The sequence below is a fragment of the Uloborus diversus genome, chromosome 4 (genome assembly GCF_026930045.1).
Source record: "Uloborus diversus isolate 005 chromosome 4, Udiv.v.3.1, whole genome shotgun sequence".
Lineage (NCBI taxonomy): Eukaryota > Metazoa > Arthropoda > Arachnida > Araneae > Uloboridae > Uloborus > Uloborus diversus.
The window spans coordinates 64,894,832-64,912,079 of NC_072734.1; the positions used below are offsets into that span (position 1 = coordinate 64,894,832).

Genomic DNA, 17,248 nt, shown 5'->3' on the forward strand with positions numbered 1-17,248 from the left:
ATCAAGCCAGCTTTGCTGGAAATTACTAGTATTTTCTGCAAAGTATGTGTGATTTTGCTTTTAATAGCCTTCACTTTATTTTTTTCCATGAAATGAATGATCATAAAGTCTCAAATTTTAGCTTTTATAGGTTAAAACTTGTTCTTTGGGAAACATGCCAACATTGAGAGTGACTTCGCTGAAAATTGCTTAGTATGTTTGAGATTTCGATCCTTTTGCATCCTTCAAACTTTTCCATTTCAATGGTTGGAAGTTATCTTAATTCTGGATTAGAATTTACTTTTGCAAATTTTAACTGTATTGAGTTAATTGGCAATTACACTTTTTGTAAAAATACTCAATTGTAAAAATGAGCATTTAATCTTTTTAGTTCTTCATTTGCCTTTAAAGCTGAGGATTTGTAAAAAATCTTTAAAATATAAAATTAAAGTCCATTTTAGAAGAATAGTGTAAATTTTCTAGATTCTTATGCATTAAGAATATAAGTTTTAAATTTAATAATCATTGCAGAGAATATTTAGCATATATTTTTATTTTTTGAAAGAATTAACTGATTTTTAAGGATCCTTACTTGCCAAAGATGTTATGATTGTATCACAATGCTGATAATTTTTCACATGTTTGTTACGGTTGAGAATAATGGCGATGTTGAGGAACATCTTTTTTTAAACATTAATATTTATTCAAAAAATATGTCACACCACTTGTTGAGTGTAGTATAAACCAGGGCATGTTGGTCAAAAATTTGAGTCTTGTAGCATTATGGACTGACAGAATGCTGTTATTCATGCTGCAAGGAGGGAGGGAGATTTAAATCAAATAAGATTTCTTACAGTATGTTCAGTTATGCTAGAATGGTCCCTAGCACATATTATTTTGCAATAGGAAAAATTTGCAAAGTAAGAAAAAGTGCTATCAAAGTTTTGAGCAAAATAAAATGTTTGCATTGAAAAGTTTTGTGTAACACAATTGCGGAGATTTTAAAATTTATTGTATTAATCGGAAATATCTGATTTTTTCAAAGCATTTGATATTAAATTTCAGGCCCTCTCATTGGCTTATTCGAGTGTCAATCAAAGGTTCAAAGACGTGATTATAATGTTGCTAGTGCGATTATAATGTTGCTAGTCGTCTTTCGCACTGTTTCTTGTTTGTAATCTGCTAAAGACGAATAAGCATTTCCAAATGATGTCTTTAGTTGAATGTTGCTGGCAAAACCAGCATTATTTCTAATCAATTTAATTCTTTGCAAAACAAACGAAAGCTGCCTTTGAGCTACTATGCTTTGAAATAAAATAGGTGGCGCCATCTTTGGGCAAAAAATGCATGTTTTACGACATAGTTTTGATTTAAATTGAAGTTATTTTAAAAATAATTCTCATGGTAAATTATTTTGTAGATGGAAAAGAGCGAATTCTGCAATTTTTCATATTCTTAATGATATTTAATGCAATTTAAACAACACTTCTTAAAGAAAAGATTACCATTTAACTTAATAATAAATACTTCTAGTGAATAATTTAATACATAATTTCTAATATAATTTTCTCTTGTACCAATTTATTTCTAGCTAATTTCTATTGAATATGAGTTAGCATTCAAGAATAAGACCTCCAATTGAATTTTGAGTGAGACTGGCAAACATATCCTTCTTGTCTGCTTTTTATTTCATAACTCATAAAATAATGTTCTGCTTTCTTTAAAAAAAAACCTGTAAAATATATAATTAAACGAATAAATAGCATTATCTTTAAGCAAAAAATGGCGCTTTTGAAGAAGCTATTGGAGTTTAACTCATTTGTCAACTAATTCTCAATGTAAGTTTTTTTAATTAAACAGCGAATTCTTTATCTTTTAATATTCTTCATAATATTTAAAGTCATGTAAAAAGGAATAGGTAATTTAAACTCTTAAATGAAATAATTGAAAATAACATTAAAAAGCAATGTTTCATAATGTAAAATTATGTTATTTCAAGTCAAACTTTCAGAAATCGCACCGTTTGTTACCTTAAAGTCATTTATCATTAATTTAAAAAAATTATTACACACAGTTGATGAGACAATTCAAGAGAATTTCATGCAGTTTCATTTAATATTTAACTTAAATACATTTGGGGAAAGAAATTTCACAAAATTCTAAAACTTAAACTCAACCATTTTTGAGACAATTTTGAAATTAATATATGACTTTTAATGTATTGTAATAGAAAATACAGCGAAACTTTTTAGACTGGCCAGTGAAGAGAACTGCAGCTATTAAATATTTTCAGCAAAATTAGAAAAAAAGTTTTCCTTTTCTTTTTGCTGTACTGCTGATAAGACCCTCGTGGTTTCATGGATAGTTCTGAAACAATTTGAATGTAATCATTCAAATACATTAAATATCATACATTCATTGAAAAAATTTTAAAATATTTAAAAAAATTGAATTTAATGAAGGTGGAAGCCTTTCTTTTTTAAATACAGACATCTCAATTGTTTTAGCATTTTATAAAGAGTACACATCGACTATTTATAATTTAATTCAGGATTATGAATTTAACCAGTGAAGACACACATAAAGCAATCCAACCAATGAACGATAAAATAAACAAAATATAGACCAAAAAAAAAAAAAATGGACAATCTGTTAGATCTTTATAAAGCTTTTGACCAATAACGATATGATATTTTGTTCAGCTGATTTTATCCAATAGTAGTGCGCGAACAGCTGATTCTTTTAAGCATAATCTTTGAAGTAAAGGATTAGTTTTTTTTTTTTTTTTGTAAAGAAGGAAATTCTTCCAAAACAAAAAGTAACTTTCCAAATGCACTCACTACTCAATTAAAGGTCTTATTATTGAATGCTAACTCATATTCAATAGAAATTAGCTAGAAATAAATTGGCACAAGAGAAAATTACATTAGAAATTATTATGTATTAAATTATTCACTAGAAGTATTTATTATTAAGTTAAATGGTAATCATTTCTTTAAGTGCTGTTTAAAATGCATTAAATATCATTAAGAATATGAAAAATTGCAGAATTCGCTCTTTTCCATCTACAAAATAATTTACCAGGAGAATTAGTTTTGATTTAAATTGAAGTTATTTTAAAAATATGTCGTAAAACATGCATTTTTCGCCCAAAGATGGCGCCACCTATTTTATTTCAAAGCATAGTAGCTCAAAGGCAGCTTTCGTTTGATTTGCAAAGAATTAAATTGATTGGAAATAATAATGCTGTTTATGCCAGCAACATTCAATTAAAGATATCATTTGGAAATGCTTATTCGTGTTTAGCAGATTACAAACAAGAAACACAGTGCGAAAGACGACTAGCAACATTACAATGGTGTCTTTGATTTACACTCGAATAAGCCAATGAGAGGGCCTGAAATTTTCCTATGACCGAACAGGTAAGCTTATATGCAACCGGGCGCGCGCTTGGTCACGGTGGTCCTGATATAACGGATGCAAAAAGCCTTAACTCGATTTATGCTTTCATATAGATTCAAAGATCAAATTTCCAACACCTTTAGATGCAAATATGTTGCAAAATTTATCTGTGTTGACAGTTGTAAATTAGTAGACTTTTTGTTCAAAAAAATTACTTCTTTGCAATTTTAGGAAGGAAATTGATTGATGTGAGGGAATGACACTAACTGCTGGGGACAAACTTAAAGATAATCAAGTGAATTAATTTTTAAAGAAAATTTAATTCTAAATTATTTTTTCCGTAAATTTGATATTTTGGAATAAGAAACACAAAAATATGAACTTATTGTTTGCTTAGAGATTTTTTTCTTAAATAACAGTAGGAACAAGTGGGGAAAACGACATTTGGGTACTTTAGACTACATTAAAGGCATTTTAAATAAAATGTAGACATCGTACTTTAGTTAAGTATCTATTCTGAAAGGTGTTTAAACCCCCCAAAATTATGCATGAGTCATAAATATATTTGAAAATGATAACAAGGATATGAAATGAGTTTCTGTGAGAATGATCCATATACTGGGTGTTCCGTTTTAACCTGCAAAAAAACCCTCTATTTTCGCAACAGTTAGTCCTAGATACGTACTTCTAGTTGCAAAAATGTTCAAAATCAGATGCAGGGTTAAGCTATTGGAAAATCGAGGCAAAAAATAAAACGAGTCAAAGAAAAAAAATTATACGGGACCTAGGTCCCTTAACTTATATTCAGGGAAATAATCTCCATTGAAAGATGTTACTAAAACAAAAAATTTGACATTTGTGCGACCAACACTCAAGGAGACATTAGAGTTCAAAGTTTTAAGAAACCATATATAAGATGAGATTGGAACTTGTCACCCTTTCAGAAGAATGACGGGTTGTCGCAGTAAAAAAAAAAGTATTTACATTTTTCATTGCTATTCAAAACTAAATGCATATGTTATGCCATGATATGCAAAAATACACTACAAAATGTCGATCAATTTGAAAAACCGCACTCTATGCACACATATAATTTAAAACCCATTTTAACTGCTAAATTTCCCCCAAAAAGGTGTTAGTGACGGCGAGTATAAAGTGGTGTAAGTCACAAAACGCTGCGTTTCATATCTTGGTGAATATTGGTCGTACTAATGTCAAACTTTTTGTGTTGGAATTATTTTTCAATGGAGATTATTTTCCTGACCATAAGTTAGAGAACCAAGAGCCCCGAATAAAAAGTTAAAATTTTTTTTTTTGACTCGTTTTTACTTTTGCTTTAAACTTTCAATATCTTAACCATACATCTGATTGTGAACATTTTTCCAATTGGAAGTATGCATCTAGGACTAACGGTTGCGAAAATAGAGGTTTTTTTTGCTGGCTAAAACGGAACATTCTGATGTAAACAGTTAAGAGTAGAGAACCAGAAGAAAAAAAAGACACTAGTGTATATACAGTGGCTTCCAAAAGTGTTCGCAAACGTTGAAAACCGTGTGCTTCTTATCGTTATCTTGAAAGAAAAACAAAGTTGTTTCCAATAACCAAATTTTTGACTAAGAGTTCAAAAATTGGGTTTTAAAACAGGGTGGCGACAGATCAGGGAAAAGTCAGGGAACTTTATTAATCAGGGAAATATCAGGGAATTTTGAAAAAATAACAAATTCAGGGAAAATTTATTAAATGAAGAGAAATTTTTTTTTTTGCTTTGCAAAATTAAGTACCCTAATTTCCTATGCGTCTTCCCCCAATTATCTGATGACAAAAAAGTAAAATTAATGAGATGCGATTATACACTGCTGCATATTTGTGCATCTTTTTTTCTCAACGTCTAAGTATTGAATCTTAACTTATTAAAAATTGGATGAACTTCCTATAATTGCTTCTGTGTCTGTAACGTTGTTTATTTTACTTAGCTCAAATTTACCTTTCACGAGTTCCATGCTATGTAAAATCAACAACCCTACAGGCAAAATGGAAGCCGTCAATAATGCCTTAGCGCCCTTGCCTTTACTCATTGTTTTGAAGTAATTAGCGTACTGCAATCACGATTTCAAGAAAAAAATCTTTGTTTTTAAAATTAATGCAGATAAAAGCTGTAAAATTACTACTTTTTCGTATTTTTAATTCAATTGCTAAAAATGAATATTGAATGAAAATCAACTTTGTTTTTTGCCATCGTATTATTCGCTGTCGCCTCAAATTACACGAAGGGTTTTTTTTTCAGACTATAATTTTTTTATTTTAAAACCAAGTTATATATATATATTGGAATTAATTTATTGTTTTTTTGCATTTCAGTGCTGTTTGTTACAAAAGTAATCTAAGATTTTTTTTTTCCCGACAAATAAGGAAATCATTTGAAATTGAGTTACTTTGTGTACATAAGTAAATTTTTCTTGTTATTCTTGCAGCAATAATTATCCTGTTTGAAAATTTAGTTCGAAATTATTTCTATATAAACTTTCTAGTTTTATCATGATTAGATATTTCTTTAAGAATGTCTGTAATAATTTCTTAGAATTCTTATGTTAACTGGTTACTAGAAGTAAAGTATTTGTTTTAAATTTCCAAAAAATTTCCCTGTAGATAATTTACTATACTAAACTAGTATGTTGTGGCCATCACGAAACTTTCTTCTATATTTTTCCTTTTTCTGATCCCTCCCCATGCTTGACGAGGAAGCAATATTCCTAACAAAAACAAAATGACACATGCAAAAACTTGACGACCATCCCAATGTCTGAATTATTGTAAAAGCAAAGCAAAGAGCGAAAATTGAAAGTTACTTTAAAAGCCTTACTTGAATTAATTACAAATATTTTATTTATTAAAAAACATAAGATGGCAACAGTTAAAAATTTTAATTCATTGAGATAATATTTCCGATCATTTCCACACAATTAAAATCACGAGAAATACGCAGACGACAATCTATTACGATTTATCTTTCTTATTGTTGCATTAATAAAACTATTTTTATTCGAAAAAAAAAAAAAGAAAAAAAAATCAACACCTCTTGGAGCGATTGGAGTCAAAATTGAACCAAAGCCTGTTTACGCATGGATTCACATATATTCCAAATTTCAAACAGAACGTAGCATTACTTCTTGAGATAGGGCACTCACAACGGAAAAAAAGAACGGGCGATTGCGCTACCCCCCTTTTTAGCTGTTGACCCCAAAATAAAATCAGCTCTTATACCCACTAAGGGTTACTTGTCAAAAATTTTTTGTTTGATTCCGTTCGTTATTTCTTGAGATACAGCAGTCACAATTGACGACAAAAAACGTTCTATAACTCAACCCCCCTTTGAGTTATTGACACCAAAATTGAATCAGCACCTGCTCCTGTTAATGGCAACATATGGACCAAATTTTGTTTCATTCCGCCAGTTACTTCCTGAGGAATAGCAAGCACGCGTAACTCAAAAAACGTCCCATTGCTCCACCCCCCTTGGAGGAATTCGCGCCAAAAACTAATGGGCACAAGTTCACATAGGGGCACATATGTGTACCAAATTTCGTTCGATTTCATGCGGTAGTTTTTGCTGTAGAGCGGCCACAAAAAACTGGTCACACACAGACGTGACACACATACATACACACACACACACATACATACACACACACACACACAGACAGACAGACATTTTCCAAAAATAGTCGAAATGGACTCAGCACACCTCAAAACGTTCGAATCCGTCAAAATTCGAAATTCGAAAATTTGCACGAATCCAATACTTTCTTCTATATATTAGATATAGAAGAAAGTAAAAAAGGAGCATATTTTCAAAATATATTCTTAACAGTTTAAAACGTTTTAAACACTGCATTTTATTACTTTCTTCTATATCTAATATATAGAAGAAAGTATTGGATTCGTGCAAATTTTCGAATTTCGAATTTTGACGGATTCGAACGTTTTGAGGTGTGCCGAGTCCATTTCGACCATTTTTGGAAAATGTCTGTCTCTGTGTGTGTATGTATACAGTGGCTCCCAAAAGTGTTCGTACACTTTGAAATTTTTTAGTAAAACCAAAATAACTCGAAACTGAATTCGAATATGAAGTCTAATATTTTTTTCACATCATTCCTATGTCATTCTAAATACATCCCATTGGTTTTTTCTAAATATTGACGAATCTTCTTTTTGAAATGGGTCAGAAAACGAAGAGACAAAGAAATAACACGCCACAAAAGTCATCGTACACTCAAATATTTTCGAATAAATTCATGTTTTAAATTATCATATGCCATTTTATTAATATTTTTGCATTGTGTTGACCCTTATAAGTTATTTGGCTTTAATTTTTTGTTTATTTATTCCTTAATATTGTGCTTATTACTATAAAAGGGCTGGTATTCGTAAAAAACCGCAAACACCATTAAAAATTTGAATTTTTATTCCCACAGTAGCGGTAAATTGGATTGAAATGTCTCTAATGTAGTTAATTTATTTCTTTGTATAGTAAAGTGCTTGATAAAATGCTTTAAAGAAAGAAATCGGACCGAAAACAAGGTAAGAAAAGGTCAACCGGCAAAGTTGACAAAACGTAATCGGAGATTTAAAGTTAAAAAATTTATGAAAAATACACATTTGAGTGCTGTAAAAGTTTCTGCAGAGTTAAATGAAGCATTTTACATTTAATTTTCGCCTTAAATTGTTCGCCAAGTTCGCTGATTAGCTGGTTTAAATGGGACCTCTTGACGCAGAAATTTTCTTGGTCGTGCGAAAAACAGAAAGCTTACGCTTTTCGTCGCAAAATCAATGATAAATAAGCTCAAAACGTTTTAGAATTACGTCTTACTTACAGATAAAAATTAATTCAACATTTTTGGTTAAATTGTTGTATAATTGTAAGTAGAAGAAAAAAAATTAGGAACTTAATCTTAAGAACTTAGTTGGATCAGTTAATCAGAACGGTGGAGGTGTTTTAGTGTGGGGGTGCATATCAGCATCAGGACTTGGTATTTTGAAATTTTTTGATGAAATAATGAATCATGCTATTCCTTTAAATATTTTAAAAACCAATTTTGAACTCTTAGACAAAATTTTGGTTATTGGAAACAATTTTGTTTATTATCAAGATAACGATAAGAAGCACACGGTTTTCAACGTTTGCGTCTAGTGCCTCAAAAATAGTCCTAAAGTTTAGAAAATACCCCCTCAATCTCCAGATGTGAACTTAATGTAACATATTTAGAGATATCTGGAGGCAAGATTTCGAAAATACGGCACTGAAACGAAAATAGAGCTAGATACAGTAAGACTCGAAGTGTGGTTGAACACTTACTCAGAAATTACGCAAAAAACAATTAAATCTATTCCCAGACGTTTAAAAGGTGTTACGAATACTGTATGATATTCTACTAATTAATAACTTAATCAAAAGATAGATTATTCAATAATATATAGACATTTTATAAAGTGTACGAAGACTTTTGTGAGATAAAATTTCCGGCACTTTTTGGTTTTTGATTTTTAAAAAATTACGTTTTTATATATATTTTTTAAATTTTTCATGTAGTTTTGTTGAAAATTGATCATAGATCTTGTAATTAAATACCTAGTCCCAAATATTAATTCTAACCAATGGATTGGGGCCTATTTCGTTGAAAGTCGAAGGTGTACGAAGACTTTTGGGAGCCCACTGTATGTGTGTGTGTGTGTGTGTGTGTGTGTCACGTCTGTGTGTGACCAGTTTTTTGTGGCCGCTCTACAACAAAAACTACCGCATGAAATCGAACGAAATTTAGTACACATATGTGCCCCTATGTGAACTTGTGCCCATTAGTTTTTGGCGCGAATTCCTCCAGGGGGGGTGGAGCAATGGGACGTTTTTCGAGTTACGCGTGCTTGCTATTCCTCAGGAAGTAACTGGCGGAATCAAACAAAATTTGGTCCATATGTTGGTATTAACAGGAACAGGTGCTGATTCAATTTTGGTGTCAATAACTCAAACGGGGGTTGAGCTATAGAACGTTTTTTGTCGTCAATTGTGACTGCTGTATCTCAAGAAATAATGAACGGAATGAAAGAAAAATTTATCGGCAAGTAACCCTTAGTGGGTATAAGAACTGATTTTATTTTTGTGTCAACAGCTAAAAAGGGGGTAGCGCAATCACCCGTTCTTTTTTTCCATTTTGAGTACCCTATCTCAAGAAGTAATGCTACGTTCTGGTTGAAATTTGGAATATATGTGAATCCATATGTAAACAGGCTTTGGTTCGATTTTGACGCCGATCGCTCCAAAAGGTGTTGATTTTTTTTTTTCTTTGCGAATAAAAATATTTTTATTAATGCAACAATAAGAAAGATAAATCGTAATAGATTGTCGTCTGCGTATTTCTCGTGATTTTAATTGTATGGAAATGATAGGAAATATTATCTCAATGATTTAAAATTTTTAACTGTTGCCATCTTATGTTTGTTAATAAATAAAATATTTGTAATTAATTCAAGTTAAGCTTTTAAAGTAACTTTCAATTTTCGCTCTTTGTTTTGTTTTTTACAATAATTCAGACATTGGGATGGTCGTCAAGTTTTTGCATGTGTAATTTTGTTTTTGTTAGGAATATTGCTTCCTCGTCAAGCATGGGGAGGGATCAGAAAAAGGAAAAATATAGAAGAAAGTTTCGTGATGGCCACAACATACTAGTTTAATATGCAGTGGTTTTCACGTAGGGCAAAGCAAGGAAACCATTATTATTGATAACGTAAATCAGGGAAATTCGGTGAACTTAATCAGGGAAAAGTCAGGGAACTTTTTTTGGCAGTTTCTGTCGCCACCCTGTAAAATATTTAAAGGAATGGCATGATTCATTATTTCATCAAAAAACTCCCAAACTACCAAGTCCTGATGCTGATTTTCACCCTCACACTATAACACCTCCACCGTCCTGATTGAGTGATCCAACTTAGTTCTTAAGATTAAGTTCCAAATTTTTTCTTCGACTTACAATTTAACCAAAAATGTTGAATTCATTTTTATCTGTAAGACGTAATTGTAAAACGTTTTGGGTTTATTTATCATTGATTTTGCTACGAAAAGCGTAAGCTTTCTGTTTTTCGCACGACCAAGAAAATTTGTGCAGGAAGAGGTTCATTTAATCCAGCTAATCAGAGAACTTGGCGAACAAATTTAGGTAAAAATTAAACGTAAAATGTTTCATTCAATTCTGCAGAAACATTTACAGCACTTAAATGTGTATTTTTCACATTTTTTTTAACTTTAAATCTCCGATCACGCTTTGTTAACTTTGTCAGTTGACCTTTTCTTACCTTGTTTTCGGTCCAATTATTTTCTTAAAAGCATTTTATCTAGCACTTTACTATAGAATGGTATAAATTATCTAGTTTTGAGACATTTTAAACCAATTTACCGCTACCGTGAGGAAAAAAAATCAAATTTCGAATGGTTTTTGTTGTTTTTTACGAATATTTCAAAAGCAAATATTTTAGCTATTTTAAAGTAAATAAGCACAATATTAAGGAATAAATAAACAAAACATTAAAGACAAATGACTTATAAGGGGTCAACACAATGCAAAAATATTAATAAAACGGCCTATGACAATTTTAATCATGAATTTATTCGAAAATATTTGAATGTACGATGACTTTTGTGGCGTGCTATTTCTCTGTATCTTCGTTTTTTGACGTTTGAAATAACTACTGGGTTTTATTTAGAATGACATAGGAATGATGTGAAAAAATATTGAACTTCATATTCGAATTCAGTTTCACGTTATTTTCGTTTTACTAAAAAATTTCAAAGTTTACGAACACTTTTGGGAGCCACTGTATATATAAAAGACTTCACAAATGTATTTCGAAACTAGATTGACAATTTTTAAAAAATGTATAGAATATAATAGATTTTATTTAGACACAACATCACAAACGCTTATACATAGTTCTCCTGTTTGTCAGCTTGATCCCCGCAGCAGCGTATTTCATCTCTTCATGGTTTCCGGTTCGAAACCGTTCGGATGGACAACTGCAACAAATATGAAGAGGAACCCTTCAGAATAAAAAAGAAAAGACATGAAATGAGAAACTCAAATTTCGGTTTTTTTATTGTGCAATGGTTGGGATGTGGAAAAAGGTACTTCAAGCTGACTGCATCTAGAATTTCAAGCTAAGGCCCGTCTTAAACTTCATTGAGCCCACTGATCCAACCGAAACCAAAATTCAAAATTGTACGAATTGCATGTAGAGATTTTGATAATTTTCAAATAAGCAAATAGTAGTAAACACCAATTATCCAAGGAAACTTTGATCCGCAATTTGGGGTTGTCCATAAATGATATCGCTATTCTCAATATTTTTGACCCCCTCCCCCTTTTGTCATAAAGTGTCAGATTTCGCCTTACCCCCCTCCCCTTTTTCACTTGTTACGCTATTTTTTATAAACATTCTTGTAAAAACTGTCACTCTTGTTACCCCTCTTGTCTCAAACTCACAAACCCCTCAAAACCCAACATCATTTGTGGGCAGCCCCTTACTGTATTTTTAATCCGCCCTACTCGCTTTTGATACCATTATTGCATCAATTGGTATAAAGTGAAATACAATCTCCTAAAATGTTTTATAGCTTTCCAAAACTTAAGAAATCTTTTAAGTCCATTTAAAATGAATTCTTGAAATTGGTTCAAAGTGGTCCAGCCGCTCAGGATCATTTTGAACAATTTCAGACATCGCTCTCATGTTAACTCAATTTTCTGAGCCTTTTAATCTATTTAGAATTTTTTAACTATTTTTCTCTCATGCAACTACATCTTATCTAACGTTTGGCTGCTTCTGGATCCTCTGAATGAGTTAATTCTATTTTTATTTGCTCAATTTCGAAAAAAAGTCCAACCAGACACCGAAAAATTTGATGATACCCACCCAGTAACAGATAGGATGAGTAATTGACAAAATTCCCTTTTTCTCTTCAAAATGTGCAAAAGTTATTTATTTTTAGAACTAAAGCCTTATTTATTGTGAGGCTCTGAGAAGTTGAGCTCCGACTCTGCTAGTGTTTACCTCTGTTTCGGGGAAAAAGAGAGGGGTAATTGGCGATAAGTTGAGTTGAGAGGAACTTTCTTAGTAGTTTTTCAAAACTATTCTAACTAAAATCCGAGCCAACAACACGTCTATGTTTCACTCAACTCCCCTAAAACAGGTAAACATAGTCAAGGTCACAGCTCAACTAACCAGAGCTGCATTATAATTCAAATGAACATGAAATGCCAGCTGACTTCGTGGTGCCTGTAAATAACCTTCCACCACTGCCTTGTAATTGTAAATACCAATTATCAACTGGCTCATAAAATTCACTCTGATAAACAGTAGATGAGAGGTTCCCAAACTTCAGATCTATGCAGACCCCCTCCGGAAAAATTACGAACTTCGCGGACCCTCTCTCCCCCCGGGTGTGCGCGCAATTTTTTCCTTTAAATTTATTTATGCATTGTTCTGCATATTTTTCACAGCTGTTGTCTGGTTTTCATTTCTTACATTATTATTTTGAGCTATGCAAGTAAAATTCTATTTGAAATTCAAATAGGAATAAAAATGTTATCACCAAATTTCTAGAAGTTTACTAATAAAAATGAACTTTTGAAGTTACTAAACAAAATAGTTAGCCTAGTTTTAGTGTGTTAATTTTCTATATGAGTTGTATTTTTATGGCGTATTAGGGTTTTAATTATTGACTATGGTTCCGGCAAAACCTCAATTATATTTAATACTTTAGCTAGATAGCGCGGTGAACCACCTGGCATGGACTCGCGGACCCCCGGGGGTCCGCTGACCACAATTTGGGAAACTCTGCAGTAGATGGTTGCATCGTATTCATGGGCCACAACAACATTAGTTTTACCCGCCTAAAATTCTTATAATTTGAATCCAAACCAGTGGCGTATACATATTTTTATTTAGGAGTGGGCCGATATAAACATGATTAGCTCCCCTCTCCCACTTTTTTTTTTAAATTTCATTTCTTCGGGAAGAGGTGGAAGCAACAGTGCCCTGATTTTCTCGCTTTTTTTCGAGGTACTTCATACTGTCCCCCAGTGGCGCAACCAAAAAAGAAAAAAGTTTTAGGAGATCACTCTTATAACATTCTCGCTTGTTTCTTTGGAAATTTTTTGCAATTGTAGTCCTAAGAGCGCAGTTTTAGACGGTCTCTGGTGATGCTACGGTGAGGAAGAATTCGTGGGGCTTTCTGCGGAAATTTTTAAAAGTTGAAATTTTGACGTTAGGGTAATGAAAGGAATGGGACTTTTTGAAGTTACCTCCGATCGATTTTTTTAAAAAATAGACCTAAATCGGTCACCCCTCAGCCCAATTTTCAAAATTGAAATTCTAACAACGCAGTTTCAGACTAACTTCAAGGACATTACGGGCAGGGTGATTCTGCGGGAAGGGGGTGGGGGGATCTCCCCAAAAATTTTTTCAAAATTGAAGTCCTAAAAAACGAAAATTTAAAGAGATATTCAGTGATACTAGGTGGAGGGATTTAAACGCTCTCCACCGTAAATTTTTCGAAATTGTGTTTATTGTCATTTTCTGATTTCATACGGAATCAGTCGGGCCCTCGTCCGAAATGTTTTCGTAGTTAGAGTTTTAAAAACACGACTGTGGACTATATTTGGTAACGTTAGGGATTGGGCAATTTTTCAAAATTGAAGCTCCATAAAAGTAATCTTGAAAACGATTTTCGGTGCTGTTAGAAGGTAAGGCGTTTGGTAATTGGCTATAAATTTTCAACATTAAAGCCCTGAAAACAAGGTTTGAGACGCTCGTTAATAGTTTTGGTGAGGGGAGGGAGGGGGCTTGTGAAACATTTTAAAGAATTTCTTATTTTTAGACCAACTAGGAAAGAGAAAAAAAGAATGGGACGGGGGGGGGGATCAAAGAAATAGGAGGTATTGGACGTAATTACCTTATCAATATAAGTTAGCAGCTTTTTAACTTTTTTATTTTAAGGTTCTTTTCGAAAACTATTCAGATTTTCCCCCCAACATTAGTCAATCTTTAGAAAGGAAGAGTTCGAGAATCCTCCCCTGAAAGGTTAAATGCAATTTCAGGTTATCTTTCAAGATATTTGGAAGTAAAGAGAGTTTAGGGATCATCCTCCGAAATTTTTAAAAATTGAAATTTTAAAGGCACAATTTCAGACTATTTTTGGTAGTAATCTTAGTGAATGTTTTGAAATTGATGTCTGAAGAACGCCTAAATAAATGCGCTTTTAGGACATCAATTTTCCGCTATTACTCCAACCGAACAACTAAAACTTATTTTAAATTTCTTGCGGAGGACGAGAGCTTAAAAGGAGCGAAGCATTTTGAAGCCCCTGCTTTTCAGACTGTCTAGAATAGAAAAAGGGAGGGGGAGGGAAAGAAAGAAAGGGGAACTTAATTTGCTAAGCAATATTCTGTATCTGTTAAAAATTTTCAACTTAAAGATTTTTTCCGAAAGAATTGAAATTCTTATTCCAACATTGTTTGCTTTTCTTTTTGTTAAAATTACTTCGCTTTCCCAAGACACGTTCTTTTCTTCATTGCCTACTGCCCTATAACGCAGGGTTCCCAACATTTAATGATTTACTGCACCCATTGAAGAATTAGAATTTTCTTACGGCATTCAAAGTGTGGTTTTATGTATACATTATTGTTACTATAGACACTCCCCGGCACCCCTAACCTTTTCTTGGGGCACCCAGTTCAGAAATCCCTGATCTAACTCATTATAATTATTTTCCAAATTTATTTGTTTTATTTATCCATTTTTTGTAACTAAAAGCTTGGGAATAATTTGTGAGCAAACAAAAACCAGATAATTACTACCTTTATTTAAATTTTTTCCCCGATTTTGGAGGGGTCCGGGCCCACTCTGCCCCTCTCTTATATACGCCCTTGATCCAAACTAATGACAATCTGTTTCTGGACCCTTGTCTGTTACTAGTGAAGTTACCTTATACGTAAAAAATGAGAAGTAGTATTAGCACCGATTTGGTTACCTTCGCAGAGGTATTGAGAATAAGAAAACCCAACCTACTCGGCGACAATAACGTAACTCTCATTCATTGCTTCTTTCATCAGTTCTTCAATTAGAAACAAGACAAATCAACACGTATACTCAGTTTCAATATATATATATATATATATATATATATATATATATATATATTACTCTAAAACACAAAATATCTATATTATATTCTACATTAGATGCAGTCTGAAATCATTGTCTGTTACAAATTGTGATGCTACGGCAATAACGTAATACAGGGAGTTTCAAAAAATAAAGACCCGATTTCAAAAAAATCATAACTATTCAGATTTTGATCCGTTTCATAGAATAAGGTATCGTTAGAAAGAGGACAATGTCAAGTTTCACGGAGTTGTGAACATAGGCGGATTTACGGGGGTGCACCGCACCCCCAAAATTTTAAGTTGGGTTTTGAAAAAAAAAATAATTTGGTATATATCACCTAGAAACGCAGTTGGGGAAAAAAATTCATAGCTGCTATACTAGTAAATTTACTTGAATCCAGTGTATCACCACATTTCGCTAGTGCAAGTAAAACATAACTGTGCTTTCATATTAAGAATTAAAGTGATTTTATCCATTTGAAAAAAAAAAAAACCTAATAAATAATTATATGTAAATAAAGAAATTTCTCAAACAATTTATTCTTCAGTGCTGTGTTATTATTGTATAGAATAATTGCCTGTTCTGTAATTGGGTATTAATTCGTATATCATTACCAATTCTTCTATTTTGAAACAACTATGGCTAATAAAGTCCCCCCCCCCCCCAAAAAAAAAGAAAAAAAACCCATGTCTGTTGCAACGAACTTTATCAATGAATTCTACTCCGAAATCAACTAAAAACCAACATTTTTAAGGTAATTTCCCAAAAAATTTTTAAGGAGGACTTCCGGACATTTTGCTGCAGTCAGGGGCCCGATTAAGATATCGAGGGGATCTCGGCCAAATACATTTTAGGGCCCCCTGTATTTAAACTTCATAACTTTAGCTATTTGCTGAAACAATTTTAGCCACTTGAGGGCCCTAGGCCACGGCCTTGTTGGCCCATTCAGTAATCAGGTCCTGCCTGCCATGCTGCATCCGGGGGAGGGTGATTCTCCCCACAAAATGCTGAGTTGATGTTTTTAAAAAAATATTCTTTTTTATTAAATGGAAGAAAAGATCTCATTTTGGGAAAACGCAGTTATTTTAAGGAAAAAAAAAGAATGTTGGGAATAAATCTTAAAACGAATTGTGTGCCTCCCCCCCCCCTCCTCGCACAATCCTCTTTCTTTCACATCTCGTCTCCTCCTTTTTTTCATTTTTTTTAATTTCGTTTTCATTTTTTCTATTTCGTTTTCATTTTTTCTAATAGTACTCAAAATTTTTCTTCTCCGAAGCCTCTCTCCAGCCAAAGTTATTACAGAGCATCTCAAATTTCGTTTATTGGGCTTCACTTTCGCAAAATTTCCAAGAAAGATCCTCTAATCACCTAAAAACATAGAAAATCATTTACAATTTCCTTTTTGGAGCTTCAGTTTTGAAAAACTGCAGTGTCCTTAACGTTACCAAATATGGTCTTACACTCATGTGTTTAAGACTTAAATTTCGAAAATATTCGAACAACGACCACCGACCCCCATTCTATAATATTATCAAAAGATTGTTAACATTTTGGTTTTGAAAACTACTATTTCGCAATATTTAGTGGGATAATCCTTTTTTTTAACACCATGGAGTATTGCATAAGAACTTCATTTTTAGGACTTCAATTTCGGAAATTT

General features: G+C 32.4%; 1 protein-coding gene across 2 annotated transcripts in view; it reads right to left on the minus strand.

The window, feature by feature from the left end:
• Positions 1–11,309: 11,309 nt before the first annotated feature.
• The window catches only part of LOC129220136 (uncharacterized), a 106,919-nt gene continuing 100,980 nt past the window's right edge, over positions 11,310–17,248 (minus strand). Inside the window, exon 6 of one of the 2 annotated variants that reach the window (XM_054854486.1) lies at positions 11,310–11,440. The gene's annotated coding sequence lies outside the window, so the exon portion shown is untranslated. Of the gene's footprint in view, positions 11,465–17,248 lie in introns of both variants that reach the window. The other variant, XM_054854485.1, reaches the window with a different exon arrangement.